Below are 22019 nucleotides of genomic sequence, written 5' to 3' on the forward strand. Positions count from 1 at the left end.
GATAAATTATATTAACATAAATTCAGAGTATTATTCATATTATCCACTTACATAAAATAATTAGGTATATATGCATAGAAACAAGGTATTAAAGTATACATAAAACATTATGAGTGGCTTTCCTATATAAAGAAACTTCTATGGAAACATGAGTGTTCTTTCTTTTCTTTGTGCCTTATCTATGATTTCAAAATTATCCCAAACAAAGATGAGCTACTTATGCAATCAGGTAGCTACTACCTTATTGATAGAAAAAGTTAATTAAAAATTAGTTAGAATTAGTTACAAAATTCATTAAAAATTAGTTAGAAAAAAGACTGAAGGTCTTCCATACTCCCTAGAACAACAGTTATTGGTATAGCTTGGATGACATTTGATATCAACAAGTTAAGACCACAGGAAACACTGTGGAGGAGAGTGAAAAGGGGGACCACTCAGAAGAGTATAAGAAGGGCAATGGTGCTGAGGAATTTGGGCTAAAAACTGGAAGGGACTATTTTTAGTAGAGGAATTTTAAGTGCCCCTCCCACTGGCACAGCCAGCACCAAAAATATTTATCTTGCATGGGATGATCATAATGTAGGCATGAATGATCAGAGGAGCAAGTGCCAATATAATCAATCTCTCATCGGTTAGGAACTCCGGCAGCTGGTCCCAGACTCCTTTGGCGGTTGCCTTGGACACTGTGTAGAACACACAGGACATGCTGTTGCTGCATTAAACCAACTCACTTTATTTCAAGGGCAATCCAGAGTCCATAGCAACATGTCATCCTGCCTGGGTGCAATGGCGGCCAGTCTTTCTGTGCACCCAATCTCCTGTATCTACGGAAGGGTCAGTTGCTAGGGCTCTATGGCGGTATATCGGGGTTCTACCCCCTTCTTGTGCTAGGACCAAAATTCCAGGGGCACTCTGTCTTTCTGTCTCTGTCACAGTGCCTGACCCAGCCCTTCTGGAGTCACAGACACATCGAACTCAAATGCTGGCCCTGCTTTGGAGATGCCCAGAGCTTTCATCTGCTTCACTAGTACTTTTGTCTTCTCAAAGGTGCTGGCTGCTTTGATTCCCTTTCTTTTCTAGGCAGGATAAGGAATAGAGGCACTGTGTCAAGTGGGGAATGAACGTTCTCTACAACCACCAAATCCCTACAAAGGCTTGTACTTCTTTCACACTTAAAGGGATTGGATGGGCTAACAACCTAGCGATCACAGCTTTCGAGACAACACGTGTCTTACCTGACCAAATGACTCCCAAGACTTTATGGTAGTGCCTGGGCCTTGAATTTTCTGTAGGTTCACTGTCTAGTCTCTCCCTTGTAAGTGTATCACCTGCAAGGTGTCCTGCAACAAGCATATCTTTGCACGTTAATATTATATCGTCAATGTCATGGGCCCATTGTACTGATGAGGGGAAGGAGAATAGCGACAGATCTTGGGCTACTTGGAGAAGCCCTTGAAAGGTCCATTGTTGTTCCCTGCCACCCCCCCCCCCCCCACTGCCATGTGAAGGCAGATTAATCTTGTGACTCAGGTGCCAGGGGGTTTCTGAAAAAGACATTTGCTAAGTGCAGAATGGCATGATACACTCTAGGACCCTGGCCAAGGTATCTACGATGGTGGCAATGTTGGGAACAGCTGCATGGATGGGGGGCACTATTTTGTTCAATTCTCAGTATTCCGCTGTCATCTGCCATGAAGCTTACTTACAGATCTTACTGGGCTATGGAAAGCATGATGGGCAGGAAGTATGATACCCACTCTGAGCAGTTCCTGGATAAGTTTCTCTTATCTCCTTATGCCCCCAGGGAACTTATATTGTTTGACTGTTACCACCCCTTATGGGGGTGGCAGGCTTACCAGTTCCCAGCTGGCATTTCCTGTCAGCACTTATTTGATTACTGTAACTACAGGTGGAATTCAGCAATACAGGTTTGCAGATTGACTTTGGAGGGTATGAATGCCCAATATGTTCTCTGGTATTGGGGAGGTAAAAATCTCATGTTCTTGGGCAGGGGTGGAGAACACCCAATTGCAGTGTCAAAAAGACCTTTCTGACCATAACTATTTGCCCTCCTTAATTATCAATGGTGTGAGGGGCCAGGAAACTTCTGATGGTTACCATGTATTAGAGTACATTCAGCTCCAGGGTCTACCAGAGTTTACCCTTTGTTTATTTCTGGAGGACCAGTGAATAGTGAGCTCTATACGAGGCTTCTGGTCACCTCTACTGACCCTCACCTGGAGGTAATCTTGGCTTGCATCCTATGCCCAGGGCATTGGGAGGCACCCACCGTAAATAAGACTGTATTCCTAAGGCCTCTGTTGGAGCAGGTGGGGCATCAGGGATGGTAGAGGCAGATGGGGCAGGTCTGAATTGTTCAGGCTTTAAGGCTTCCCATACGACAACCAACACAGCATTGGGCTGTTGGTCTATCTGTTCAGATGGGATCCCCGCAGCAGTGAGGTCAAACCACATTTCATTCAGGTTACTTTCATAGGATCCTTTACAGCCTTTTGGCTCTTCCAGCTCCCTCTCTGTTTCGGGTCTTTTCCACATCCCATCCTCATTCCTGGCATTTGTCAGTCCCCTTCAGATCAGCAATGAATCAGCCAACATCATAAACGTCTGTCCCACGACTGGGCTCAGCACGGACATCAACATCCCATACCGGGTGCTAGAGCAGACTAGAGAATCTTAGTTTTCATTCCTGCAATGCATGTGGGCCTGATGAGGGCCTTCAAAGACAGGGGCATAGATGATGGTCTGTTTCATTTCCAATTCTCTAAGAATTTTCTTTTCTTTTTCTTTTTCAACAGATCCTGCCTCAGGTTTATTTGTGCAATTAGCACAGAAAGATACCAGCCCCTGCAGATAGAAGCCCAGGGTAACACCAGTCTTCTGTCCTCACATTGGCAGACAGAAGCCTCCATATTAGAGCCTTTATCAGGGACCCGGCACCTCCAGCCACATCTGGGGCCAGAGCCACAACCTGGGCCTTGGTTTGAATCTTGGCCTTGGCCTTTGGTTGGCAGAGCCTGAGACACTTGGCATTACGGGCATGAGCACATTTCCAGAGCATGGGGTGAGTGATGTAAGCAAGTTGATTGGGCTTGCGGCTGCCAACCTTTGGGATCACGGACTTGTCAAGGGCATTGATAGCCTCAGCACATACAGCCATGGCCTTGGCATTACTGGCCTCCATCTCCTTTAGCCCTTCTTGTTGTGCTTTCTGGCAAAGCACGTGTTCCTCAGGAACTTGGGGTCCACCCCCTTAAGAGATTCATATCTTTGGGGCACCTAGGTGGCTCAGTTGGTTAAATGTTCGAGTTTGGCTCAGGTCATGATCTCGTGGTCTGTGAGTTCGAGCCCCACGTTGGGCTCTGTGCTGATAGCTCAGAGCCTGGAGCCTGTTTCAGATTCTGTGTCTCCATCTCTGCCCCTCCCCGGCTCAACTCTCTCTCAAAAATAAATAAACATTAAAAAAAAGAGACAGGGATATTCATATCTTTGTGACTGGGGTTTCTTCACTTCTGCGCAATTTTTGTGACTGGTTGTGTGTGGTGTGGTTCTTGCATTGGGCAATTTCTATACTGAAGCCCGGAACTCCTGAAGCACCTGGGACCGGAAGAGAAAGAGGAAGTTCTAAGAACTTCTTGTACTTCCTGTAGAGATTTCCAGGGTCCCTGGTGCCCAAAGAGGCCTCCTCATTGGGCTGAGCTTCCCTGCAGGCTAGAATAACCCAATCAATAAGGGAGTGAGTACCTTGAACCCCTGAGTACCATGCAGGTGCTGCCAGAGAGCAGTGAATGTGGTTGATGTTGCTCATTTTCTCTGCCTCCTGCCCAGTCAGAGAAATCCCATGGCCCCTGCATCTCATAACTGCGCTAGCCACACCTGGATACTTTCCCGGGGTTTTTTCAGGAACTTGGCAGCTATCCCAATAAGCTTATCCCAATAAGCTTATCTTCTCTCTTCATGAATGTTTCCTGAACTGGGGGCTCCCTGGGGGCTGGGGTTGCTGTTGCTGGGCTTTTGCTTTCCTTTGTGTTTGGGGTTCGAAGGCAGGGGACAGTACATCCGCTTCACTGTTAGTCACCACATCCTGCTCTTCACTCTGCTCACCTCCCGAGGGATTCTCTTTGCCCCCAGTGAGCTACATGCAGTTTCTCAAACAAGTGCATTAAGACAACCAGCGTTTTTGAGGTGTCCCCATACTCACGTGTGGTCCACAAGCCTCTAATCCATGGGACCCCATGCCCCGCACGCAGAAATTGATGGTCAACTCAGGATTGTTCTGTAGAATGCCTCTCTCCCAAGGCCCATTTCTTTTTTTTTTTTTTTTTTATATGAAGTTTATTGACAAATTGGTTTCCATACAACACCCAGTGCTCATCCCAAAAGGTGCCCTCCTCAATACCCATCACCCACCCGCCCCTCCCTCCCACCCCCCATCAACCCTCAGTTTGTTCTCAGTTTTTAACAGTCTCTTATGCTTTGGCTCTCTCCCACTCTAACGTCCTTTTTTTTTTTTTTCCTTCCCCTCCCCCATGGGTTCCTGTTAAGTTTCTCAGGATCCACATAAGAGTGAAACCATATGGTATCTGTCTTTCTCTGTATGGCTTATTTCACTTAGCATCACACTCTCCAGTTCCATCCACGTTGCTACAAAAGGCCATATTTCATTTTTTCTCATTGCCACGTAGTATTCCATTGTGTATATAAACCACAATTTCTTTATCCATTCATCAGTTGATGGACATTTAGGCTCTTTCCATAATTTGGCTATTGTTGAGAGTGCTGCTATGAACATTGGGGTACAAGTGCCCCTATGCATCAGTACTCCTGTATCCCTTGGGTAGATTCCTAGCAGTGCTATTGCTGGGTCATAGGGTAGGTCTATTTTTAATTTTCTGAGGAACCTCCACACTGCTTTCCAGAGCGGCTGCACCAATTTGCATTCCCACCAACAGTGCAAGAGGGTTCCCGTTTCTCCACATCCTCTCCAGCATCTATAGTCTCCTGATTTGTTCATTTTGGCCACTCTGACTGGCGTGAGGTGATACCTGAGTGTGGTTTTGATTTGTATTTCCCTGATAAGGAGCGACGCTGAACATCTTTTCATGTGCCTGTTGGCCATCTGGATGTCTTCTTTAGAGAAGTGTCTATTCATGTTTTCTGCCCATTTCTTCACTGGGTTATTTGTTTTTCGGGTGTGGAGTTTGGTGAGCTCTTTATAGATTTTAGATACTAGCCCTTTGTCCGATATGTCATTTGCAAATATCTTTTCCCATTCCGTTGGTTGCCTTTTAGTTTTGTTGGTTGTTTCCTTTGCTGTGCAGAAGCTTTTTATCTTCATAAGGTCCCAGTAATTCACTTTTGCTTTTAATTCCCTTGCCTTTGGGGATGTGTCGAGTAAGAGATTGCTACGGCTGAGGTCAGAGAGGTCTTTTCCTGCTTTCTCCTCTAAGGTTCTGATGGTTTCCTGTCTCACATTTAGGTCCTTTATCCATTTTGAGTTTATTTTTGTAAATGGTGTGAGAAAGTGGTCTAGTTTCAACCTTCTGCATGTTGCTGTCCAGTTCTCCCAACACCATTTGTTAAAGAGGCTGTCTTTTTTCCATTGGATGTTCTTTCCTGCTTTGTCAAAGATGAGTTGGCCATATGTTTGTGGGTCTAGTTCTGGGGTTTCTATTCTATTCCATTGGTCCATGTGTCTGTTTTTGTGCCAATACCATGCTGTCTTGATGATGACAGCTTTGTAGTAGAGGCTGAAGTCTGGGATTGTGATGCCTCCTGCTTTGGTCTTCTTCTTCAAAATTCCTTTGGCTATTCGGGGCCTTTTGTGGTTCCATATGAATTTTAGGATTGCTTGTTCTAGTTTCGAGAAGAATGCTGGTGCAATTTTGATTGGGATTGCATTGAATGTGTAGATAGCTTTGGGTAGTATTGACATTTTGACAATATTTATTTTTCCAATCCATGAGCAGGGAATGTCTTTCCATTTCTTTAAATCTTCTTCAATTACCTTCATAAGCTTTCTATAGTTTTCAGCATACAGATCCTTTACATCTTTGGTTAGATTTATTCCTAGGTATTTTATGCTTCTTGGTGCAATTGTGAATGGGATCAGTTTCTTTATTTGTCTTTCTGTTGCTTCATTGTTAGTGTATAAGAATGCAACTGATTTCTGTACATTGATTTTGTATCCTGCAACTTTGCTGAATTCATGTATCAGTTCTAGCAGACTTTTGGTGGAGTCTATCGGATTTTCCATGTATAATATCATGTCATCTGCAAAAAGCGAAAGCTTGACTTCATCTTTGCCAATTTTGATGCCTTTGATTTCCTTTTGTTGTCTGATTGCTGATGCTAGCACTTCCAGCACTATGTTAAACAACAACGGTGAGAGTGGGCATCCCTGTCGTGTTCCTGATCTCAGGGAAAAAGCTCTCAGTTTTTCCCCGTTGAGGATGATGTTAGCTGTGGGCTTTTCATAAATGGCTTTTATGATCTTTAAGTATGTTCCTTCTATCCCGACTTTCTCCAGGGTTTTTATTAAGAAAGGGTGCTGGATTTTGTCAAAGGCCTTTTCTGCATCGATTGACAGGATCATATGGTTCTTCTCTCTTTTTTTGTTAATGTGATGTATCACGTTGATTGATTTGCGAATGTTGAACCAGCCCTGCATCCCAGGAATGAATCCCACTTGATCATGGTGAACAATGCTTTTTATATGCTGTTGAATTCGATTTGCTAGTATCTTATTGAGAATTTTGGCATCCATATTCATCAGGGATATTGGCCTGTAGTTCTCTTTTTTTACTGGGTCTCTGTCTGGTTTAGGAATCAAAGTAATACTGGCTTCATAGAATGAGTCTGGAAGTTTTCCTTCCCTTTCTATTTCTTGGAATAGCTTGAGAAGGATAGGTATTATCTCTGCTTTAAACGTCTGGTAGAACTCCCCTGGGAAGCCATCTGGTCCTGGACTCTTATTTGTTGGGAGATTTTTGATAACCGATTCAATTTCTTCGCTGGTTATGGGTCTGTTCAAGCTTTCTATTTCCTCCTGATTGAGTTTTGGAAGACTGTGGGTGTTCAGGAATTTGTCCATTTCTTCCAGGTTGTCCAATTTGTTGGCATATAATTTTTCATAGTATTCCCTGATAATTGTTTGTATCTCTGAGGGATTGGTTGTAATAATTCCATTTTCATTCATGAGTTTATCTATTTGGGTCATCTCCCTTTTCTTTTTGAGAAGCCTGGCTAGAGGTTTGTCAATTTTGTTTATTTTTTCAAAAAACCAACTCTTGGTTTCGTTGATCTGCTCTACAGTTTTTTTAGATTCTATATTGTTTATTTCTGCTCTGATCTTTATTATTTCTCTTCTTCTGCTGGGTTTAGGCTGCCTTTGCTGTTCTGCTTCTATTTCCTTTAGGTGTGCTGTTAGATTTTGTATTTGGGATTTTTCTTGTTTCTTGAGATAGGCCTGGATTGCAATGTATTTTCCTCTCAGGACTGCCTTCGCTGCGTCCCAAAGCGTTTGGATTGTTGTATTTTCATTTTCGTTTGTTTCCATATATTTTTTGATTTCTTCTCTAATTGCCTGGTTGACCCACTCATTCGTTAGTAGGGTGTTCTTTAACCTCCATGCTTTTGGAGGTTTTCCAGATTTTTTCCTGTGGTTGACTTCAAGCTTCATAGCATTGTGGTCTGAAAGTATGCATGGTATAATTTCAATTCTTGTAAACTTATGAAGGGCTGTTTTGTGACCCAGTATATGATCTATCTTGGAGAATGTTCCATGTGCACTCGAGAAGAAAGTATATTCTGTTGCTTTGGGATGCAGAGTTCTAAATATATCTGTCAAGTCCATCTGATCCAGTGTCTCATTCAGGGCCCTTGTTTCTTTATTGACCGTGTGTCTAGATGATCTATCCATTTCTGTAAGTGGGGTGTTAAAGTCCCCAGCAATTACCACATTCTTATCAATAAGGTTGCTTCTGTTTATGAGTAATTGTTTTATATATTTGGGGGCTCCGGTATTCGGCGCATAGACATTTATAATTGTTAGCTCTTCCTGATGGATAGACCCTGTAACTATTATATAATGTCCTTCTTCATCTCTTGTTACAGCCTTTAATTTAAAGTCTAGTTTGTCTGATATAAGTATGGCTACTCCAGCTTTCTTCTGGCTTCCAGTAGCATGATAAATAGTTCTCCATCCCCTCACTCTCAATCTAAAGGTGTCCTCAGGTCTAAAATGAGTCTCTTGTAGACAGCAAATAGATGGGTCTTGTTTTTTTATCCATTCTGATACCCTATGTCTTTTGGTTGGCGCATTTAATCCATTTACATTCAGTGTTATTATAGAAAGATACGGGTTTAGAGTCATTGTGATGTCTGTATGTTTTATGCTTGTAGTGATGTCTCTGGTACTTTGTCTCACAGGGTCCCCCTTAGGATCTCTTGTAGGGCTGGTTTAGTGGTGACAAATTCCTTCAGTTTTTGTTTGTTTGGGAAGACCTTTATCTCTCCTTCTATTCTAAATGACAGACTTGCTGGATAAAGGATTCTTGGCTGCATATTTTTGCTGTCTAGCACCCTGAAAATCTCGTGCCAATTCTTTCTGGCCTGCCAAGTTTCAAAAGAGAGATCAGTCACGAGTCTTATAGGTCTCCCTTTATATGTGAGGGCACGTTTACCCCTTGCTGCTTTCAGAATTTTCTCTTTATCCTTGTATTTTGCCAGTTTCACTATGATATGTCGTGCAGAAGATCGATTCAAGTTACGTCTGAAGGGAGTTCTCTGTGCCTCTTGGATTTCAATGCCTTTTTCCTTCCCCAGTTCAGGGAAGTTCTCAGCTATTATTTCTTCAAGTACCCCTTCAGCACCTTTCCCTCTCTCTTCCTCCTCTGGGATACCAATTATGCGTATATTATTTCTTTTTAGTGTATCACTTAGTTCTCTAATTTTCCCCTCATACTCCTGGATTTTTTTATCTCTCTTTTTCTCAGCTTCCTCTTTTTCCATAACTTTATCTTCTAGTTCACCTATTCTCTCCTCTGCCTCTTCCATCCGAGCTGTGGTGGTTTGCATTTTGTTTTCCATTTCCTTTAAAGCGTTTTTCAGCTCCTCGTGACTGTTCATTAGTCCCCTGATGTCTGTAGCAAGAGATTCTCTGCTGTCCTGTATGCTGTTTTCCAGCCCAGCGATTAATTTTATGACTATTATTCTAAATTCACTTTCTGTTATATTATTTAAATCCTTTTTGATCAGCTCATTAGCTGTTGTTATTTCCTGGAGATTCTTCTGAGGGGAATTCTTCCGCTTGGTCATTTTGGATAGTCCCTGGTGTGTTGAGGGCCTGCAGGGCACTTCCCCTGTGCTGTGGTGTATAACTGGAGTTGGTGGGCGGGGCCGCAGTCCGACCTGATGTCTGCCCCCAGCCCACCGCTGGGGCCACAGTCAGACTGGTGTGTGCCTTCTCTTCCCCTCTCCTAGGGGCGGGATTCACTGTGGGGTGGCGTGGCCCGTCTGGGCTACTTGCACACTGCCAGGCTTGTGATGCTGGGGATCTGGCGTATTAGCTGGGGTGGGAAGGCAAGGTGCACGGCGGCAGGGGGGGCAGGCTTAGCTCGCTTCTCCTTAGGTGATCCACTTCAGGAGGGGCCCTGTGGCAGCCGGAGGGAGTCAGATCGCTGCGGGAGGTTTGGCTCCGCAGAAGCACAGAGTTGGGTGTTTGCGCGGAGCGAGCAATTTCCCTGGCCGGAGCCGGTTCCCTTTGGGATTTTGGCTGGGGGATGGGCGGGGGAGATGGCGCTGGCGAGCGCCTTTGTTCCCCGCCAAACTGAGCTCTGTCGTCCAGGGGCTCCGCAGCTCACCCTCCCTTTGTCCTCCAGCCTTCCCGCTTTCCGAGCAGAGCTGTTAACTTATGACCTCCCAGACGCTAAGTCGCGCTTGCTGTTGGAACACAGTCCGTCAGGCCCCTCCGCTTTTGCAAGCCGGACTCGGGGGCTCTGCTTGGCCGGCGAGCCGCCCCTCCGCCCCGGCTCCCTCCCGCCAGTCCGTAGAGCGCGCACCGCCTCGCCGCCCTTCCTACCCTCTTCCGTGGGCCTCTCGTCTGCACTTGGGTCCGGTGACTCTGTTCTGCTAATCCTCTGGCGGTTTTCTGGGTTATTTAGGCAGGTGTAGGTGGAATCTAAGTGATCAGCAGGACGCGCGGTGAGCCCAGCGTCCTCCTACGCCGCCATCTTCCTGGACCCCCCCCCAAGGCCCATTTCTTTAGCGTCCTGGCTGGCTCAACAGTTAGTTCACAACCCCGTCAACTTTCCAGGTGAAATCTGAAATTGGCCTTGCAAGCAGAAAGAAAGGGGAAATCAGAGAAGGAAGCAGGCCACTCCAGGTCGGTGGGCGGCAGGTTTAATAAACAAGGGAGCTTACATATGAGGCTTGTCCTGAGGGGCAAGTTAATCCCCACACCACCGGTTAGATCTTAGAAGTTTATATGGAGGCTTTACCTGGGCTCAGTCATGTACACTATGCGGGTCTTCTCATCACTACCTATCTCAAGGCCATGTCCTTGGGGAAGCCTCTGGAAGTGGGGAAGGCCAGCGGAGTGTATATTCCAAGGACAGGATTGGAGGTGAGGAGCCTCCGACTGCCGGGTCCAGCTCACAGGTCAACCTGCAGTCACGTCCTCTTGCTGACCTCCTCCAATATCTTGCAGAGAATTGACAGTATAGACATATGATGGCATTAAATAAGTTTCAGTAACAAACAGGTAATGACGACCTCCCCCAAACATTTAAGAATTTTAAAAACACACATTTAATAACTCATGGGCAGCAGAAGAAATAAGCAAACTTTGAAAATATTTAGAACTCAATGATACTGAAAATACTACTCACATCTTGTGGGATCCAGCCATTCATTGTTTATGCCTCTGCTTCCCTCAGGGAGGCTGTGGCGTGGGGCTGTCACTGCACACTAGGCATGTTATTTAGGCCATAGCATGTTTCTTTTCTATCTTATTTATGTTCATTTATGAAATAGAACTCAATACCCATTACTTTGTTATATATATTTTTAATGTTTATTTTTGAGAGAGAGAGAGACAGACAGACAGAGCTCAAGTGGAGGAGGGGCAGAGAGAGGGAGACACAGAATCCCAAGCAGGTTCCAGACTCTGAGCTGTCCACACAGAGCCCAATGCAGGGCTCAAACTCATGAGCCATGAGATCATGACCTGAGCTGAAGTCGGACGTTTAATCAACTGAGCCACCCAGGTGCCCCTTACTTTGTTATATTTTTAAGGGCCAATTACCCCGTTGGATTCTGGTTTCAGTGAGAAGTTGTTTGACAATATATGACTGTTGTAATTTTCCCCTCGTTGTCTGGGTGTCTTATGACTCACTTGGAAGGAGTTTAGGAGTGCCAGTGAATAGGGTTGTATCCTGGACATTTTCCACTCTTTCTCAACAGGAAAACTGGCCCCAATACAGAACCCAATACAAAGTGAAGATACAGAGCTCCTTACTCAAAAATTATTAAAGATTTCAAGCATGAGGACTTGCTAACATGGGACCTGGTGTGATAACACATGTCATATGGCCATTAAGTTGCCTCTGCTCTCCTCCCTCCTTCTAACCTTCTGCTGGAGTTCCCCATTGGCCAAACTCAACTGGTAACCAGAATTCAAAGGGGTCTATTTGCTGAATTCCTGATTCTTGGGGACACAGAGCTGAATAGAGATGGGCGAAGACTAGATCTGGGGAGCAGAAAAAAGATATCCAGCCCAGATGAGTAGAGAAGATATTTATCTCTATCTATGTCCGAATGACAGAAGGTAAAGAAGCGTAAGACCCCTTGGGATTAGCCAATGATGACTAAGTGTAGACATATTTCCAATATGACTAAAAAATAAATACAGGGGTGCCTGGGTGGCTCAGTTGGTTGAGTGTCCGACTTTGGCTCAGGTCATGATCTCACAGTTTGTGAGTTGGAGCCCCACATTGGGCTTGCTGGGGTCAGTGTAGAGCCTGCTTCGGATCCTCTGTCTCCCCCCACCCCCTCCGCCACCGCCCCTCCCCTGCTCATGCTCTCTATCTCTCTCAAAAATGAATAAATATTTAAAAATAAATAAATAAATACAAATACCAAATAAGTAGTATCGAGAAGAGAAAGTAAATAGTAACCCCAAGGTTCCAATTGCATCATTGGCTTTGGGGTCTGACCAACTTCTATCCTAATACTGGCCTTGACTTTTAGTAGCTATGTAATGGTAGGCAAATTGCTCATTTTTATTGCAACAGAGTCCGTAAAACAGAGATAATAGTTACTTCAGAAGTTGTGGGCTAAATTAAAGGATGTCCCTAGCACCTAGCAGGTGTTTAATAAACATAGGGGAGTAGAAGAAAGCTGGGGTCACAGACAGAAATGGATAAGTCAGAAAAAGGTCTTTCTAGTTCTGTGGATCTCTGGAAAAAAGGGAAATGATTATTCTATAGTTTTAGAACTCTGGTGGTTAGGAGGTTTTCTCTAATGATACCATAGATGGCTACTCCTGCAGAATGTAGCCATTTTTTGAAGTCTGCTATTTGATTCCCCTGCTGGACATGACAGAAAGAATAGAGACTTCGCAGGCAGGCAGGCAGACGTGGTTTTAAAATCCTGTCTCCACCAATTAGTAGTGGCAGGTTGTGTTAAGTCCTCGGAGCCATAGTTTTCTGTTACAAAATGTGGTATCACTGTAAGGATTTATGAGAGAGTGTTGGTAGTATGCCACAGAAATGCTCGAATTTCTACCTGATCTGCCACTCTTTAAAAAATTTTTTAAAATTAATCTATTCAAAAAATATTTTTATTTAGTTTTGAGAGAGAGAGAGAGAGAGAGAGCGAGCGAGCACTAGTGGGGAAGGGGTGGGAAGAGAGGGAGACACAGACTGCAAAGCAGGATCCAGGCTCTGAGCTGTCAGCACAGAACCCAACGTGGGGCTCAAACTCGCAAACCACGAGATCATGACCTGAGCCAAAGGTGGACACTTAACCGACTGAGACACCCAGGTGCCTCCTTTTTTTTTTTTTTTTTTGGTTCTTTTAATATTTTTATTTATTTTTGAGAGAGAGAGAGAGACTGCCACTCTTTTTTTTTAGTTGAGCTGGACTTAGGAATCAATTTCTCTTGCCCTTCTCCCCTAAAGCCTAAGAAGTTCCTGTTTCCAGCAGCTAGCAGTGTGGTTCTTTTCTGTGGGTTTTACCCTTTTCCTCTGGGCCTTCCTGGCCACAGAAGTCTCAACAAGAGAATAAAGAGAGGAAGAAAACAATAAGAACCTGCATTCACTTCTTCTGCAGGGAAGCTCTAGTTACTCACTGGCTTTCACCCAGACCTGTGTTTAAACCTCCCTGCCTTGGGAATGAAAAAGCAACAGAGGAAGCTTTGTGTCTCCCTTCAGAGAGTACATGAGTTGAGCAGAATGTGTCTTAGGTTGACATTCATGTCATTTGGCAAACGAATCTTTGCAGAAGTAATTCAAGATCTCCATATGAGATCATTCTGGATTCTCTGAGCGAGCCCTCCATCCAATAACAAGGGCTCCTTATATGAGACACTGAGGGGATAGACATGGAAAGAGGAGAAGAAGGCCATGTAAATATAGAGGCAGGAGTTAAAGCCATGGAGTCCACCAGAAGCTGGAAGAGATAAGGAAGGATTCTCCCTTAGAGGCTTCAGAGGGGGCACGCTCTGCCAACACCTTGATTTCATCTTTCTGGACTCCATAACTGTGAGAGAACAGATTTGGATTGTTTTAAGCCACTGAGTTGTGGTTATTTCTTACAAGCAGCCCCAGGAATCAATATAGTATTCAATGAACACCAATTGTAAAGAATGAATATACATACTACTAACAACAATAGCTGCCCTGTATTGAGCATGAATTGAAGACAGCAGTTTCTGGAAGCTGCAAGTGAGGAGCTGGCCTCTCATGTTGGACAGGCCCAACCTGTCCACCTTCAGCAAACCTGACACTGGTATAAAAAATACATTTGGTCTTTGGCCCTGTTCCTGACCTGAGAGTTTCCTGAGAAACCCTGAGAATTTCCTGAGTGCTAAGAGTGTGTTTTGTATGCTAATGAGATGGCTTCTAGACCATGTTAAGATGAGGGCTTTATGCCTGAAAAACTGACCATGGGCTTAGAGGGTTAGAATTTACAGACCTGCCCCCAACCTCTGGCGAGCTGAGAGGTGCCAGAGATTAGACCAATGACTAATGATTCAATCAACCATGTCTACATAACAAGACCTCCACAAAAATCCCTAAACAATGGGGTTTTGAGAGCTTCTGAGTTGGTGAGCACATCAAAGTGCCATGAAGGTGGCACATCTGGGGAGGCATGGAAGGTATGCCCGTGTGCCCCAGCCCCCAGACCTTGCCCTATGCCTCTCCTGCACTGTGCTGTTCCTGAGTTGTATCCTGTACAATAAACTGGTAATCATTAAGTAAAGTGTCTTTCTGAGTTCTGTGAGTCTTTCTGGAAAATTATGGAAACTGAGGAAGGGGTTGTGGGAGCCCCAATTTATGGTGGGTCTGTCAGAAGTCTGGGCGGCCCTGTGGGGCTTGTGACTGGTGCCTGGAGTGATGACAGTCCTGTGGGACTGAGCCTTTGACTTGTCAGGTTGGTGTTAACCCTGGGTGGCTAAGGTCAACACTGAATTAATTGAATTGTTGGTCACCCAGCTGGTGTCAGAGAATTGGTTGTTGCTGTTAGAAAAGACACCACAAATTTGGTGTTGGGAAGACAAAACTCACATGTTGACTTTTGTTTTATTTTTCATTTATTGCTTTTAACAAAAGAACGGCACCAATTTTTCCAGGGTATAGAGAACTAGTAGGTCATAGTTTTGTTGGCCTTTCCTAATTTACTACAAGAGTGTGCATTCCTGCTTCACTTTAGTAGATCCACAGCTTTGGACCCTTCTCTTAGGAATTTGTCATTGGAGGATGTCTTTGGAGGATGTCAGCTCTACGTGCCTCCCTCAGGAATCCTGGCCAGTGGCGGGGCCACAACAGCAGAGCAGAGCTTCTGGTTCATTGTTTCTGTGTTTTGGCTTTTAATATGGAGGAGGTGGGCTCCTGGTTAAACACATATGTGCGATTTTTTCAAGCCTGACCAGAGGCAATTACAAAGGCTCACAGGGAAAGCCACCCTCACCACACCAGCCTTGGTGCCCGGCCTGTGCAACGCAGTCTCTGGAGGGGGGCATAGGCAAGGACCCAGGCAGTCATGCTCTTTACCACTATCATTCCTAGCCCTGGTTCCTTCATTCCCAGGTCTCTAACGTTTTGGCCAGCGGTCTACTTTCGGTGCCTCTGGGGAGGCCTCCTTCAGGAGGAAGTGGAGGAGAAAGAAGCCTTAAAGATACTTTCTGATTCAGTATCCAGCACTTCTCCCTCAGGTTCACTTGACCCCAGAGTCAAAAGGACTGCCAGAGTCTTTTGTTTGGGGCTCCCTCAACAGAGAGACAACCCCACATCTTTGCTGATGCCCCTGACCCTCAACCAGTGTGCTGTCCCATGAGGTAAAAGGACGGGGGGAGACAGAGTTTTCTCTGGTTTGGGACTCCTGCTCAAACCATCCTGACAAATCTCCATTCACTGTAAGCCAAAGGATAGTTAAAAATCAAATCTACTACACCGGAGTTTCATTTCACCAAATATGTGTGAAGTGCCTACCGTATTCCAGGCTAGGCTCTGTGATGCAGAGATGAATGAACCATGGTCCCTGCCTTTGAGTTCATGGTCCGAATGCACCTAGAAAGTAAACAGTTCATCACAACAGTGTGGTAAGTGCAACGATACAGGTAAGCACAGGTGTTTGGGGGGCACAGATGATGGACGCTAAGCACATGTCGGAGAAACTTTCCTTCTACCCTTAGTAATTAAACGGACACAAAACAGGTTCACAAGGGAGAAAACAAATTTAATTTTGTATGTATGGGGCCTCAAAGATACAACACCCAGGAAGTGACCAAAACAAGATGTTTATATGCCTTGTAGACAAAGGAACAATAAACTGGTAAAGAACTACAAGATAAAAACTTTAGCTTGGATAATAATTAATGAAGACACTAAGCAGATGTTCTTTACACAACCCTCTTGGCCTTGAACTCCCTATGTCTGGCGATAAGGATGTCTCTCAACTTCTCGAGGCAGAAAGGAGCGGGGGACAGACAGGAGGGCCAGAGTGTCCTTCTTGCACTGGCTGTTTCTCAAGTAACTTGAATTCAAAATAATCAATATGCCAAAGTACCATATTGTGGGGTGCCCTGCCCTGAACCCCAAAACATAGTTTCAAAACATGGAAAGAAAGGGGGAGGTCAAGGAGTCCTTCAAGAGGAGGTGGTATCTGAGGTGAATCTCAAAGCATAAGTGAAGAATGTGGGAGAGATTTGAGAACAGAAGACCCCACTACTAAATTAAATTATGACTTGTTATTCTTATTAAATTATGATTATTACATTATTATTTATTAAATTGTTCTTTTATTATTACTAATTACTAAATTATTATTATTATTTAATGTTTTATATATTTTTGAGAGAGACACCGAGCATAAGCGGGGGAGGGGCAGAGAGAGCTGGAGACACAGAATCCGAAGCAGGCTCCAGGCTCCGAGGCATCAGCACAGAGCCTGAGGCGGGGCTCAAACTCACGGACTGTGAGATCATGACCTGAGCTGAAGTTGGACGCTTAACCCACTGAGCCACCCAGGCACCCCATGGTTTTTTGTTTTTGTTCATTTTCCTCCCCATATCATTTTTCTTCTCATTGGGGCGCTCACAGACCGGTTGGTGGTGGCATATGGCATGCACACATGCAAATGAAGCAGATAATCTGGGAGCAATTTGAAGGGGCGGCCATGTTTGGGGAGATGGTAGTTTTGATGTGCACATGGCAGAGACCTCTGGTCTGTCGGGGCAACAGGAGTGGGGCTTCTGGCCATCGGTCCTTGAGGGCATAGGGGCCGGGCAACAGGACACTGTGGTGTTTTGCTGAAATAGTTCTCTGTTGTGACAATCCAGGTATCATTCCTGCAGTCTCCCGAACTCATTTCTTATGCTTTTTCAGGGACCAGGAAAGTCTCCTAATAAACTCCTTTCTTTTTAACTGGTTTGAATAGACTTTCTTCCCTGTAACTGAGAACATGACTGGTTAAAAGGGCTTTCTCACAGGGGAAGACATTCACAAGCAACAAGACAGGAAGCTCTTTCTGGGGTGACCTGGAAGGCCTTCCTGAGAAGTCTGGGTGGGGGCTATGGGGCTTCTTGCTCCCATGGTAAGTGTGAGTCATGTGCCCAACTTGCTGCTCGGGACTCACTTTCTCGTCCAAGAGGGACCTGTGCATGTCCAGACATAGCAGCCTTTGTTCTGATGTCTTTCTGTCAGTCGCCACAGGCCTCAGGGAGAGGAGCCACAGATGGTGAGACAGGCCAGGACAGGCACAATACCCTCTATACCCAGTTCCCTGGAATCCTATGAACGCTGCACTGTAAGGACACACTGTCCACGCTCTTTCTTTGTTTGAGCAAGTGCATCAACATACAGAATCATTGAAGTACTGTTGTAATAGCACTGTAACTGGTCTTAAGGGCTAACTTGCTTCGAGCTCATGCACTCCTTGCTTGCTGACCTCAGTCCCTTGGTCTGTAGCTGAACTAACCTACTTTCCTCGAGATTTGCAGACTGCTGACCAAACTTTCCCAGCTGATGAGGACTGCCTACGCTTACAAACAGCTGCTGCAGATGCCAGCAAGTCTGTTCAGGGTCATGTCAACATGCGACTAACCACCTGGGTACCTGCACCTCCCGGGTAGCTCCCTACCCCGCCCCATTTTCCCCATGCCTTCTCCTCTAAAACCCTCCGGATTCACCTGGACAGGGAAGATGGTCCTGGAGACGTTAGTCCACCATTTTCCCAGGTTGCTGGCTTCCTGAACAAAGCAACCTGTCCTTTCCTACCATCACTTATCTCTCAAGTGTTGTTCTGCGAGTGGTGAGCAGCTGAACCTGAGTTTGGAACCGGTTCTCTTTCTGGTAACGCTCTGAAGATCCCTTCATTCAACTCTCTTCACGTCAGATTGAAACCAAAGGCTGGAGAAGTTAAGAATAATTACTATGGACATAGTTCTCTTCTGTTTACAAAGCTTTCATCTATAAAAAGGTCTTTGGTCCTCACAGCACTCAGTGAGTTTAAGCGACTGACCCAAAGGCTGCGAACTCTTGTTACCAGTCCCCATAAAGTACAAAGTTGAGAGTGTTTAGAAACTTTTATGGCAAGTGAACATTGTCGCAACATCCAAGCATGTGATTTTGTGTTCCATAAAGGTATTGTGAGATCGATTTGAAATGAAAAAAAAAAAAAAAAGTCCTTTTACCACATGAGAAATACTGCTCTGTAGCACTTTTGTTCCCAAGCTGAAAGGGTGATTGGGTAGCCTCGGGTCTCTTTAGAGGATGCAGAAGGCTCTTGGGCAATTCCTACTCTTACAAAACATCCCTTCTTTCACAAACTACAAGATCTGATTTATTCGTTTTCAAAGCAATATAGAAGTAAACTCATATTTAGAAATATAGAAGATAACTCATATTTTTGGTAACAAATGTAAATTGTGATTCATGAATCTGCCAGAGAACAAGCCAGGAGCATATCACTTGTGTCTCCATCATGAGCCCTATCTACCCATGGTGTTGGGTTAACACATCAAACAGTTCAATATTGGAATAATCTCCACAAGGTTAAATTGCTACTATTTTTTTTTAATTTTTTTTCAACGTTTTTATTTATTTTTGGGACAGAGAGAGACAGAGCATGAACGGGCGAGGGGCAGAGAGAGAGGGAGACACAGAATCGGAAACAGGCTCCAGGCTCTGAGCCATCAGCCCAGAGCCCGACGCGGGTCTCGAACTCACGGACCGCGAGATCGTGACCTGGCTGAAGTCGGACGCTCAACCGACTGTGCCACCCAGGCGCCCCAAATTGCTACTATTTAAAAGTATAAGATAGGGGCTACTATTTAAAAGTATAAGATAGGGGCTACTATTTAAAAGTATAAGATAGGGGCTACTATTTAAAAGTATAAGATAGGGGCTACTATTTAAAAGTATAAGATAGGGGCTACTATTTAAAAGTATAAGATAGGGGCGCCTCGGTGGCGCAGTGGGTTGAGCGTCCGACTTCAGCCAGGTCACGATCTCGCGGTCCGTGAGTTCGAGCCCCGCGTCGGGCTCTGGGCTGATGGCTCAGAGCCTGGAGCCTGTTTCCGATTCTGTGTCTCCCTCTCTCTCTGCCCCTCCCCCGTTCATGCTCTGTCTCTCTCTGTCCCAAAAATAAATAAAAACGTTGAAAAATTAAAAAAAAAAAGTATAAGATAAAATGTATTTGAACTGGGATTGCAGTGTATGGTATATGTGTATGTGTAGGGACATGCATAAAGCTTTCTTTTCTATAAAAGTCTAGGAGAAAGATAATGGCATTTTTAGCAAATGTGAAAACAATGTGCTGTGTCTGCAGATACAAGTCATTCTCCATGAATTCTAGACTGGAAATTCTTTTTTTTTTTTTTAATGTTTATTTATTTTTGAGAGAGAAAGAGAGAACACGAGCATGGTAGGGCAGAAAGACAGGGAGACAGAGTATCTGAAGTGGGCTTTGCACTGACAGCAGAGAGCCCAATGAGGGGCTTGGACTCACGAACCGGTGAGATCATGACCTGAGCCGAAGTCAGATGCTTAACCGACTGAACCACTCAGGCACCCCTAGAGTGGAAATTCTTATCTTTCTGGAATGGTCATCACCACTTAATGGAACAAGGTTATTTTCAGAATACATCATCCAACACTGGTTTGTCATCAGCTGGGTGAATAAAAATTCATGGGACTCGGGCACGAAAGGAGAATTTTCCCACATTACTTTTGTTATTTTTTTTTTCAGTTACAAAAACAAAAGCTATGTGGTCATTAAAAAGATGCTCTCAGAAAGACAGAAGTGGATTAGGAGGGTAACAGGTTTTTTCATAAAAGCGAAAACCTTTGAATTTCCTTTGGTGAAAACAGGAAGTAATATGGGAAGTCTTTTGTAAAAGCAAGTAGCATTAACTCAAACTTTCAGGAAGTGTGGGATGCCTGTACTATTGTTTCTTGTTTTATCAACTCAGACATTATCTGATTTCCTACTAACATAGGTGGAAAATTTGACTCACTTAAAATACTGTCTTGTTCTCTTGCCTCCTATTAGCAATGATATCAGTGCCTCTGTTGGTCATCACTGTAACTTCAAACATATTTCGTTTCTTAGTCCTTCAACCTAAGAAAGAGTTTCTTATAAGGTACATTTCTTAGGATTTCACTCTTTCCTCCAATTTTCTTTCTAGCACTGATTAATGTCCCTCTAGAACTGAAAACGTCCCTCGGCTTGAGTTTGTGTGATGTGTTTCTCATGATTAGATTGAAGCTATACTTTAGGGAAGAATATTGTCTATGTGATGGGACTCTCAGTGCATCATATCTGGGGGTACATGATGTTAATGTGTCTTAAGACTGGTGAAGTTAGTCTTAATCATCTGGTTAAGGTGGGGTCTGAGGCTTTTCCACTTTAGATCACTATTTTTTCCTTTGTAATAATAAATACTTAAAGGGAGATACTCTGCGACTATGCAAATACTCTATTTTTCTTTAAATTTTCACCCATCAGTTTTAGCATTAATTGGTAGATCTTGCCTGTAACAATTATTACTCTGGTGTTCTCATAGTCATTTTTAATTTTCTTTACTTCTTCTACATTTATTAATTGGATTCTCTTATAAGGAAGAATTGTCTCTTCTCCATCATTTATTTATATATTTAGTCACTTATTTATAGCAGTATGGAATCATGGATATTTACTTTATTCTTTAAGTTATAATCAAAATCTTCATTGTTTATTTTAGTGCTAAATTTCTTGCAGGTTTGACTATTGGGAGTTCCTTTATGTTGGTTGCTGTGCCATTTTGACTTGCCCACAACTTCTTTTTTTCAACCCCCTGAGCATTTCATTACTTCCTGGCAACACAAAGTCCTCTAGGCTTATTTTATATTTTTTCTGCTCTAGATTTGAAATCATTCACTGCTCCAAGAAGCCCTGGTACCTTTTGTGAATAGTGTTTACAACCCATTATCTGGACAGTAGTAGTGTTCATAGTTATTGGGGTGTCACTACTTCTAGGTCCTATCAGTTGGTTAATATATAGACACATATACATCTATCTATCTATCATCTATCTGTCTATCAACATGATTCAGGGGCGCTTGAGTGGCTCAGTTAGTTGAGCATCCAACTCTTGATTTTGGCCCAGGTCATAATACCAGCATTGTGGGATTGAGCCCCATGTTGGGCTTCATGCTGAGCAAACAGCCCGCTTAAGATTCTCTCTCTTTCTCTCCTCTGCTCTTGTCCTCTGCTCGCAATCTCTAAAAAACAAAACAAAAAAACCCACAAAAGACAAAACAAAACATGATTTGTAGTGATACCTCTGATCCAATCTAGCTCTTCAAGGTTAATTCTAACATTCCCTCCTCATTTCTAACTTCTTTCTCTGAATGTGAAACCTGTTGTTCATCTCTAAAATATATTTCCTTGTTTATTTAACCTTAGTATCCTTCAAAGGAGTTTCAAAATTTCTCGCCCATGCTTTTCTAGGGAAAGACTGATCAATTAGACTGCAATGTTTTGTACAATCTTTTTGTTTTTAGCCTTAGGATATCCATTCAAAACACTGTTTTCTGAAGTTACTTATGTAAGCTCCTTTCTTTACCACCTTCTTTAGTGAGATTATGCCATTCTGTGTAACAGATTCATTTGTCTCAGTCTGCATTCACATATGGTTGCTTTTTAAAAAATTACTCATAATAAAAGTCTTTCCTTTGTGCCACATAGTCCTAGGGTTTTGACAAATGCATAGAGTCATGTACTTACCACCACAGTAC

The 22019-nt window shown here is 43.9% G+C and overlaps 2 long non-coding RNA genes across 2 annotated transcripts in view; both read right to left on the minus strand.

Moving 5' to 3' along the window:
* LOC124502246 (uncharacterized) overlaps positions 1–4323 on the minus strand; it is a 32637-nt gene extending 28314 nt beyond the window's left edge. Inside the window, exons 1-2 of the long non-coding RNA XR_006959880.1 lie at positions 4220–4323; positions 1236–1340 (exon numbers count right to left, since the gene is read on the minus strand). This is a non-coding gene — a long non-coding RNA (uncharacterized LOC124502246). The remainder of the gene's footprint in view (positions 1–1235; positions 1341–4219) is intronic.
* Positions 4324–10265: 5942 nt separating this feature from the next.
* On the minus strand, positions 10266–18205 carry LOC124502687 (uncharacterized). The gene is made up of 4 exons (XR_006959981.1): positions 17930–18205; positions 15732–15809; positions 10518–10719; positions 10266–10351 (listed from the first exon to the last, which is right to left on the minus strand). It is a non-coding gene; the product is annotated as an uncharacterized LOC124502687 (long non-coding RNA).
* Positions 18206–22019: the final 3814 nt, after the last annotated feature.

Source organism: Lynx rufus, unplaced genomic scaffold, assembly GCF_022079265.1.
Source record: "Lynx rufus isolate CCGP_SWC_20201006 ecotype Redwood Valley unplaced genomic scaffold, mLynRuf1.p SCAF_7, whole genome shotgun sequence".
NCBI classification, from domain to species: domain Eukaryota; kingdom Metazoa; phylum Chordata; class Mammalia; order Carnivora; family Felidae; genus Lynx; species Lynx rufus.